At 34.8% G+C, this 10,835-nt stretch overlaps 1 long non-coding RNA gene across 1 annotated transcript; it reads left to right on the top strand.

Annotated features, from left to right (window-relative positions):
• Positions 1 to 399: 399 nt before the first annotated feature.
• LOC114543342 lies at positions 400 to 1,224 on the top strand. Its single transcript, XR_003689993.1, has 3 exons — positions 400 to 692; positions 783 to 824; positions 1,214 to 1,224. It is a non-coding gene; the product is annotated as an uncharacterized LOC114543342 (long non-coding RNA).
• Positions 1,225 to 10,835: the final 9,611 nt, after the last annotated feature.

The following is a 10,835-nucleotide window of genomic DNA, read 5'->3' as shown; positions in this document are numbered from 1 at the left end:
TGGGCTTATCTGACAAGATATGTATCCTGACTTCCAGTCTTCCATCATATTGATACAATATAATTGCTGCATGATCCTGGGGTTTCAAATTTGAATTTGCTTGCAAATGCCTAACATATATAATAGCTCTCTGTTATGATCAACAACTATTAGAAAGTTTTAGAAAAATGTCAAGAATTCAGACCAACTCCGAATAGAGGTTCATTTGCTGATTTTCCAAACAAATTATGTTGAAATCAATCCTATGTCCTTTTAGGATTTTATCATCATTTCCATATTTTCATGCAAATTATTGTATGTAGTATTTCAACACCTGACCACTATCATTCTGTCTTTGTATGTATTTTGGCAACTGGAATATAACTGCAGCCATAAAGTTCTCAATCTTTTTGTCATTGCACATGTGAATGGCTGGTAACCACAAGGAGAAAGTTATTAACTGACAAATTTTCAAAAATATTTTAGTGGGCTTACAAAGATTTTCTAAACATCATGCCAAGCTTGAAGGCACCAACAGAAGTTATCATTGGTGTGAGAGTGTCAGTTGTCAATCTTGAGATAAAATAAAACTGACAACTGCTGGTAATTTGTAAAAAATCTGTCTTTGTTTAATTTATAGACAAAGCAGGCAAAAGACTAAGAATATTACATTTTCTACCGAGCGCAGAGAAGACCTTATCACAGAGGCTTTAGTAAGGAAGTGTAATTTTTTTTATTTCGTACCTTTGTTTTACTGTATTGTACAATCTGTCAATTAACCACTGATTATTATATTTTAAAAGTTCTACAAAGACTTTGCTGGTCATAAAAGTGGAAGTGAATTCGTATGTTCGGGTTAATTGTACCTCATTCCTTAAAATGAAACTATTCGCAATAAATTCAAATTCGTAATTCATCATGGTATCAATGCCCCACCCTCTGTCTTCAAAAAATTAGGTCCATATTCCTTTTCTAATTTAATAAGTGGGTTCTTATTAATAAAGTGATAAGCTAACTGAAGCTAACGTTTCCAAACTATTTCAACATCAACATATGCCATATTTTTGTGTAGAATATTAGTGGTTATAAATTACATTGGAATGAACGACAGGTTGCACTCACGTTACAGTTACTTTTATTGTTTTAAAGTTTCTTGATAACTTACCTGTGTGTTTATATACATATATATATTCCTTGTTATTAGACATTTTTGAAGCAATTTTGTTCAATTTAGGTGTCACCAGGTTCATATTAACTTCGTGAAAAAGATGAAGTAAATTAAAATAATAATTGCCCTTCAGCACATGATATTGTAGTCTTTTGGAAAACACAATGGTCTCCCAAGTGGTAAGTCGATGGTTCGAAATATTACCATAACCGTTTTTTTATTATGAACTTCGTGAAAAGATAAAGTAAATTAAATAATCCTAGCCGTTCAGCACATGATCTTGTAGTCTATTGGTGAACACAATGGTCTCCCAAGTGGTAAATCGATGATTCGAATCTTACCATAACTGTTTTTCATTATGTCCTTCGTAAAAACGTTATAGTAAATCAAATAATCTTAGCCGTATATCACATGATCTCGTAGTCTAGTGGTGAAGACAGTGGTCAGCGAAATGGTAAACTGATGGTCCAAATCTTATCATAACCGTTTTTTCATTATGAACTTCGTGAAAAAGATATAGTAAATTAAATAATCATAGTCGTTCAGCACATGATCTCGTAGTGTAGTGGTGAAGACAATGATGATGGTCTCCTAAGTGGTAAGTCGATGGTTCTAATCTTACCATAACTCTTTTTCATTAAGTCCTTTGTCAAAAACGTTAAAATAAATCAAATAATCTTACCCGTTCAGCACATGATCTCGTAGTCTAGTGGTGAACACAGTGGTCTCCCAAATGGTAAATCAATAGTTCAAATCTTACCATATCCATTTTTTCATTATGAACTTTGTGAAAAAGATGAAGTAAGTTAAATAATAATAACCGTTCAGCACATGATCTCGTTGTCTAGTGGTAAAGACCGTGGTCTCCTAAGTGGTAAGTCGATGGTTCGATTCTGACCATAACCTTTTTTTCATTATGAACTTCGTGAAAAAGATAAAGTAGATTAAATAATCATAGCCCTTCTACACATGATCTTATAGTCTAGTGATGAACACATTGGTCTCCCAAGTGGTATGTCGATGGTTCAAATCTTACCATTATCGTTTTTTCATTATGAACTTCGTGAAAAAGATAAAGTAAATTAAATAATCGTAGCCGCTAAGCATATGATCTCGTAGTCTAGTGGAAAAGACAATGGTCTCCCAAGTGGTAAATCCGTAGTTTGAATCTTACCATAACCGTTTTTTCATTATGAACTTCGTGAAAAGGTTACAATAAATAAAAAATCATACCCGTTCAGCACATAATCTTGTAGTCCAGTGGAGGAGACAAGGGCTCCCTAGTGGTAAATCGATGGTTCAAATCTTACCATACCCGTTTTTTCATTATGAAATTCGTGGAAAAGATAAAGTAAATTAAAAAATAATAGCCCTTCTGCACATGATCTTGTATTCTATTGGAGAACACATTGGTCTCCTAAGTGGTAAGTCGATGGTTCGAATCTTACTATAACTGTTTTTTATTATGTCCTTCGTAAAAACGTTAAAGTGAATCAAATAATCTTAGCCGTTTAGCACATGATCTCGCAGTCTAGTGGTGAAAACAGTGGTCAGCCAAATGGTAGATCGATGGTCAGAATCTTATCATAACCGTTTTTTCATTATGAACTTCGTGAAAACATAAAGTAAATTAAATAATCTTTGTCGTTCTGCATATGATCTCGTAGTCTAGTGGTGAAGGCAAGAGTCTTCCAAATGGTAAATCGAAGGTTCGAATCTTACCATAATCTTTTTTTTTATTATGAACATCGTGGAAAGGTTAAAGTAAATCAAATATATATATAGCCGCTCAGCACATGATCTCAAAGTCCAGTAGTGACGACAATGGTCTCCGAAGTGATAAATCGACAGTTGAAATCTTACCATACCCGTTTTTTCATTATGAAATTCGTGGAAAAGATAAAGTAAATTAAAAAATAATAGCCCTTCTGCACATGATCTTGTAGTCTATTGGAGAACACATTGGTCTCCTAAGTGGTAAGTCGATGGTTCGAATCTTACTATGACTGTTTTTTATTATGTCCTTCGTAAAAACGTTAAAGTAAATCAAATAATCTTAGCCGTTTAGCACATGATCTCGCAGTCTAGTGGTGAAAACAGTGGTCAGCCAAATGGTAAATCGAAGGTCAGAATCTTATCATAACCGTTTTTTCATTATGAACTTCGTGAAAAAGATAAAGTAAATCAAATATATACAGCCGTTCAGCACATGATCTCGTAGTCTAGTGGTGAAGACTATGGTCTCCCAAGTGGTAAATCGATGATTCGAATCTTACCATAACCGTTTTTCATTATGTCTTTAGTAAATACGTTAAAGTAAATCAAATAATCTTAGCCGTTCAGCACATGATCTCGTTGTCTAGTGGTAAAGACAGTGGTCTCACAAATGGTAAATCGATGGTTCGAGTCTTACTATAACTGTTTTTTCATTATGATCTTCGTGAAAAAGATAAAGTAAATTAAATAAACATAGCCCTTCAGCACATGATCTTGCAGTCTAGTGGTCAAGGCAATGGTCTCCTAAGTGGTAAGTCGATTGTTCGAATCTTACCATAACTCCTTTTCATTAAGTCCTTTGTCAAAAACGTTAAAATAAATCAAATAATCTTACCCGTTCAGCACATGATCTCGTAGTCTAGTGGGGAAAACAGTGGTCTCCCAAATGTTAAATCGATAGTTCAAATCTTACTATATCCGTTTTTTTAATTATGAACTTCGTGAAAAAGATGAAGTAAATTAAATAATAATAACCGTTCAGCACATGATCTCGTTGTCTAGTGGTAAAGACAATGGTCTCCTAAGTGGTAAGTCGATGGTTCGATTCTTATCATAACCGTTTTTTCATTATAAACTTCGTGAAAAAGATAAAGTAAATTAAATATTCATAGCCCTTCAGCACATGATCTTGTAGTCTAGTGATTAAGACATTGGTCTTCCAAGTGGTAAGTCGATGGTTCAAATCTTACCATAATCGTGTTTTCATTATGAACTTCGTGAAAAAGATAAAGTAATCTAAATAATCGTATCCGCTAAGCACATGATCTCGTAGTATAGTAGAAAAGACAATGGTCTCCTAAGTGGTAAATCCGTAGTTCGAATCTTACAAAAACCGTTTTTAATAATTAGTAAATCAAATAATTCTAGCCGTTCAGCGCATGATCTTGTTGTCCAGTGGAGAAGACAAAGGTCTCCCTTGTGGTAAATCGATGGTTCAAATCTTATTATAACCGTTTTTACATTATGAACTTCCTGAAAAAGATAAAGTAAATTAAATCATCAAAACCCTTCAGCACATGGTCTTGTAGTCTATTGGAGAACACAATGGTCTCTCAAAGAGGTAATTCGATGGTTCGAATCTTATCATAACCGTTTTTTCAATATTAACATCATGGAAATGTTAAAGTAAATCAAATAATCCTAGCCGTTCAGCACATGATCACGTAGTCTAGTGGTGAAGACACTGGTCTCCCAACTGGTAAATTGATGATTCAAATCTTACCGTAATCGTTTTTCATTATGTCCTTAGTAAAAACGTTAAAGTAAATCAAATAATCATAGCCGTTCAGCACATGATCTCGTTGTCTAATGGTAAAGACAGCGGTCTCCCAAATTTGTAAATCGATGGTTCGAATCTTACCATAACCCTTTTTTCATTATGAACTTCGTAAAAAAGATGAAGTTAATTAAATCATTATAGCCCTTCAGCACATGGTCTTGTAGTCTATTGCAGAACACAATGGTCTCCCAAGTGGTAAGTCGATGATTCGAATCTTATCATAACCGTTTTTTCAATATGAACATCATAAAAAAGATAAAGTAAATCTAATATTCATAGCCCTTCAGCACATGATCTTGTAGTCTATTGGAAAGGACAATGGTCTCCCAAGTGTCAACTTCATGGTTCAAATCTTACCATAACCGTTTTTTTATTATGAATTTCGTTAAAAGGGTAAATAAATCAAAAAATCATAGCCGTTCAGCACATGATCTTGTAGTCCAGTGGAGAAGACAATGGTCTCCCTAGTGGTAAGTCGATGGTTCGAATCTTACCATAACCGTTTTTTATTATGAACATCGTAGAAAAGGTTAAAGTATATCAAATATTCATAGCAACTCAGCACATGATATCGTAGTTTAGTGGTGAAAACAATGGTCTCCCAAGTGGTAAATCGATGGTTCGAATCTTATTTTAACCGTTTTTTCATCATGAACTTCGTGAAAAGGTTAAAGTAAATCAGATATTAAATAGCTGTTTAGCACATGATCTCTTGGTCTAGTGGTAAAAACAATGGCCTCCTAAGTGGTAAAACGATGGTTCGAATACTACGATAACCGCTTTTCAATATGAACTTTGTAAAAAGGTTAAAGAAAATTAGATAACCATAGCCTTTCAGACCAAGTTCTTGTAGTCTAGTGGTTAAGACTATGGTCTCCCATGTGGTAAATCGATGGTTCGAATCCTATCATAACCATTTTTCTTTATGAACTTGATCGTGAAAAGGATAAGGTAAATTAAATAAACGTAGCCTTTCAGCAGAAGAAATTGTAGTCTAATGGTGAAAATGTTGGTTTCATCTGTCGAAAGTTGGAGGTTTGAATCTCGTTTTTGATGGAAATTTTCGTTATAAATAATACATGGTAAGGTTATGGCGAATAAGTTTGTGTAGGCTTCCAACAATCGCCAGTTAGCCTTGTGGTAAAGTCGTGCACTGTCAAATACAAGATCGTGGTATCACGAAAAGGATGGTACGTTTCTCATGACGGAAAGAAAGAAAAAGGGTTGGTACGTTGTTCGCGTTTATACTCGACTAATCTTTGGAAATAAAAGTTAATCTTTAGGGAAATCAGGGGATAAGTAGGGTGAATGAGGGGTATATGAGTACAAAAAGACTTAGTAATTGGGCGGCCTCGGCTCCCGGGAGCAGGGGGAGAGTATAGGTGAGAAAACAGTATATAAAACATTTAAGTCTTTTTGTACTCATTTAAACCTCTTACCCCTATTTATACTCCTATTTACTCTTATCTATCCCTACTCTTTCTTATTCTCAGACATCCCAAATTATCCCCTTACACAATTAAATTATTGAAGAAAGCTTACATTGAAAGTGAGGAAAGACGGGGGAAAGACAACCCCCCTCTGTCTACTCCTCGCCAAAGGCGAGGGCCTATTCGCCCTCTCGCTCTACTCCTCTCACACTCACAAATTCTCACCTAATTACCTTGTTGTTCTTTTTCGGTTTGTCCAGGGCTTGAACCATTGACTGTATACTTGGCAGATCACCGTCTTCACCACTACACCACCAGTTCTTGTGGTGAAAGCCTACAGTTTTTTTTTTACTTTATTCTTTTTTGGAAAGATCTTTGACGAGACTTAATACCTTTTGGTAGGATCTCAAATGAAATAACAATTTAAACTGATGAGTTCACTGTAATGTTCATGATTAATTTTCTTCAATCTGACACACTGTATCTTTACAGACATTACCATTTACTCGTAGCTTGTAACATATCACATGTAGATTTGAAGTGCTTAAAGCACTTTTAATAAGTTGGTTATATGCGGGCCAAGTGAAGCTAATGGTTACGGTGCGATTGTTTTGTATTTTTAACTAGAAATACATGCATGCAGCAACCCCTCGCCATTTTAAACGAAGCAAAATATTTTGTGCGCTACCTAGACCTAACTTTCTACGCTAATGTTATGAAATAACTCGTGCAAAATTTTCGGAAACAAAGGCAGTCGTAAAGGTGAACAGAAATCACCTGTTTGCCTGTTGCATTATGTTGCAGTTTAAGTGAGTGTTAAACTTTTGTGTAGCTAAAGGTTCAAAACATCAAAACAGCACAAATAATTATAATAACCATACAAGTTCTAAACCACAGAATACATATCAAAAGAATAACTCTATACTATTTTTTCGTAAGTGTGATTCGTCATGATTCGCCACTTAGCAAGTACATTTTTTTAAGGCAGTCTCCCCCTGCAAAAAATTAGCAATATTTCATAATATTAGCGTAGAAAATTCTAGGTAGCACACGAAATATTTTGCTTCGTTTAAAATGGCGAGGTGTTGCTGCATGCATGTATTTCTAGTAATCTTTGAAGTGGCATGTATTTCTAGTAGATTCCGTGAGTAAGATTATGGCGCCCAATGGGGACCATAATCTATCTTGTAACCATAGATTGGAATCTATGCTGAATGAATTTGCTATTATTTTAGATGAAAAAAAATAAAGCAATATATGATCGAGATGTCACAATTGAAGACCTTCAACAAAAATTAAAAGTATTGGAGAAGCAGGAGAATCCACACAAATAAGCGAGGTCATACTTGAAACCCCTGATAACAAGGAAGATTATTGCAGCGCACGTAGGACTATTGTGGGAAACAATGATTTCCCAAATAGCAATCAAAAATTAAACAATCTACATTCAGACTCAAATGACCAACATCACAATGCTGATTTGCATATAATTAATATAACTAAATCATCTATAAATTAAAAGAGCCCTAACAACGAAGCTCCGACACTGCAACAAAAGGTCACTAATAATAGCGTTATCGTTGAGTTAATCCCTAATGAGGGGGAAAATTGCAATCAAACAAGCGATGTTGACGATCAGCATTACAGGGTTTCTCAAAAAAACGCAACACTTAATATTCTAAAATTCATATTGTTCATAAGCTCAATAGATTTTATGCCCCTGGGATTTTAAAATGGCTTCTTATGGTACAGTTCAACTGCTAATAGTCAAATCAGTTAAACTAATAATGGTGCAGCTAACAACCGAACAACGAGTTTTTATTGTCGTGCATGATAACTTGAATGCTAACTGTCGATTTGTAAAATAAATTGTAAATAACATTTTACTCGTTAGATACTTTCAATTCTGCTCGTTGGTTTACGCACCCGACTTTGTTTACCGACGATTGTGCCGCTAGAATATGATTACAAGCTTTCTCGCATTCCAGGGCCAAACGTCTTTTGTGTTGTAGAACAAAGAGGATATCATGAATATTAAGTGTTGCGTTTTTTTGATACACCCTGTACAATGTCGATTTACATATAATTGAAACAACCAAAACATCTATAAATCAAAAGAGTCCAAACAACGAATCTCAAACACCGCAACAAAAGGTCACCGGCAACGACCATATTAATACTATCCCTGTTCGCAGTGGCGTAGCCAGCCTGACGATTTTGTCCCGCTATTATATGTAAATTTCGAGTTATTATAATTATTCATGTCTTTAAAAATTTATTGTTTTAACAGTCAATGAACACTAAAATATTAGCATAGTGTGACAAATCGACAGGCTGGCTACGCTACTGCCTGTTCGCATTACAAATCGAGCAGAACCCCTTCGAGTCCGAAGGAAAAATTCAAGACGTCATGTCCATCAGGATCAACGAGCTAATAATAGAACATGGTGCTATCAATCTGAACAGCTGAATAGTACTAACCTTAACGGATTGAATAAAGATTTTTTCGTATAGAACCCAAACGGAAGCCGAATCCACCCTGTCGGACCGGAGAATATCGAGAGACAGAATTCTATTCTACTGATTCCATTAATAGATGTATGTGGAGCGGATCGTATGGCTGATGCGGATCGTTAGTGGCTGATGCGGATCGTTTAAAGCAACAACTATAGAGGAAGACCTTTTTTCGGTAGCTAAACACTGCTCTGAAAACGAATTGCTTATTAATCCGGAAAAGACTAAATATATGCTGATTTGTACTCGGCAAAATCTACAACAACTTCCGGAAGACATGACTATAAAGTTCCCGAACGAAGCCATCACCCCTGTTCCTATTGCCAAAGATCTAGGAATGACACTAGACTCTTATTTGTCGTATGACCAGCATATCACCAACTTAGACTCTGCATGTACGAATTCTCTGTGCCAAATAAATCGAGTCAAAAAATGCTTGATAAAGAAGCCTTAATTCTTATCATCCCGGGACTAGTTACAACACATCGTCCACCAACATCAAGAAACTACAGTTGGTCTAAAATTTTGCGTGCAGGATAATTACAAAAATTGGTAAGTTCGACCATATTGCACCAGGTTTATGCGAACTTAATTGGCTCCCAGTAAAAGAACAGCTATTACTCAGAGAGGCTAGTTTGGCCAGGCCGAGCAGTATAATTATTCTTAATCTTCCGAGTGCTTTCAATTGTCTTTATATTGTCTTATGACTGGTTCCTTGCAGGAAATTTCACCGAAGCTGTGTTCAGATTTAACTGCAATATTTCCTACAGCGGTCTACTTCATGCAGTCACCCAAGACGTAAGTTGACAATTCCTTATTTTGTACTTTTCTGTAGACAAAATCCTGTGTAGAGAATATTATTGTATTTTCACTGAGTTTTAATGTTCTGTCAAAATCTGGAATAAGGCTGTTTTCCTCTTACGTGTTTTTCATACGCACGTACACGCACGTAAAAATTTAAATCCTTATACATGTTACCTTCGAAAAAACTAAGTGAATAAATGGAAGGAACTTAGTTTTCTGCATATTTAGTATGCATTAGTTGAACTAGATGCATCTTAAATAATAAAAATTTAAAAGCATTTAATATTCTCTGTATGTGTACGTGCGTATAAAAAACGGGTAAGTGAAAAGCAGCCTACAGTTTAAACTAAACGATTGCTAGGCTGCATAATTATGTTATATGAAAACATCCTATAATCAATGCTGAACCCTTGCACTTTATTTTTCCATCCCTCTTGTATGTATAAAGCCATGTTTTGGAAGAGAAATTCCCTTGCAAAACCCAGCTTGTGATTCGTAGCAACTGCCTTTCTAATTTGGACTACCTTTCTAACTAAACACAAGAAATAGATTAACCATGAAAACTTTTCTTCTAGGATCGTTCTACTGGAGTTTCAGTTATAAGTGGATTGCTTGATTTTCTGACGTTTGCTCTTCGACTGAGGTTCAGAGTTAACGCGTTCCAAACTATTTTCAACAATTCCAAACTACCAAATCCATAAAAAAAATCCTTGATTTTGCAGAATTTGACTAATTTTTCTGCACAATTAAACCCATAATATAAAATAGGTATAATTTTTCTTTAATTTCAGAAGAAAAAGCGGTTTTTTGAGGTAAATTTGAAAAAATATTTTCTTGCAATTTTGCAGAATGGAAAATTTACTGTTTAATTTAGTAGTAGTTTAGTAGATTTTTGCAAACTGTATATATTTCCAACTTGAAATCAATGAAAATATGAAAATTTAGAGAAAAGATTAATTTTCCCTTTTCTAAACTTATATTTTCTTCAAAATGGAAAACTATGTTTAAAAAGAACAGGAAAAATAAAATGGTTAAATTATTACAAAACACAACTCTGAATTTCAAACACCCATTTACTTGCATACACATACTTGCACAGGCGCAATTATAAAAAAATTGGCAAAATGATTACAAAATGGGACTCCGAATTTCGGACACCCATTTTGTTCTCAATAAGGTAAATAATCATGGCAAAATGATTACAAAAAGGGACTCCGAATTTCAAACACCCAATTTGCTAATGCAATGGGACATTTATAACAAAATGGCAGAATGATTATCAAAATGGACTCCGAATTTCGGACACCCATTTTGTTTGCAATAAGTAAATAATTATGAAAAATGGAAAAATGATGACAAAAATGGACTCCGAATTTCAGACACC

This window comes from Dendronephthya gigantea, unplaced genomic scaffold (assembly GCF_004324835.1).
Source record: "Dendronephthya gigantea isolate DGI-Jeju-01 unplaced genomic scaffold, DenGig_1.0 000441F, whole genome shotgun sequence".
In the NCBI taxonomy this organism is placed as follows: domain Eukaryota; kingdom Metazoa; phylum Cnidaria; class Anthozoa; order Malacalcyonacea; family Nephtheidae; genus Dendronephthya; species Dendronephthya gigantea.
This window is presented reverse-complemented; position numbering and strand designations above follow the sequence as displayed.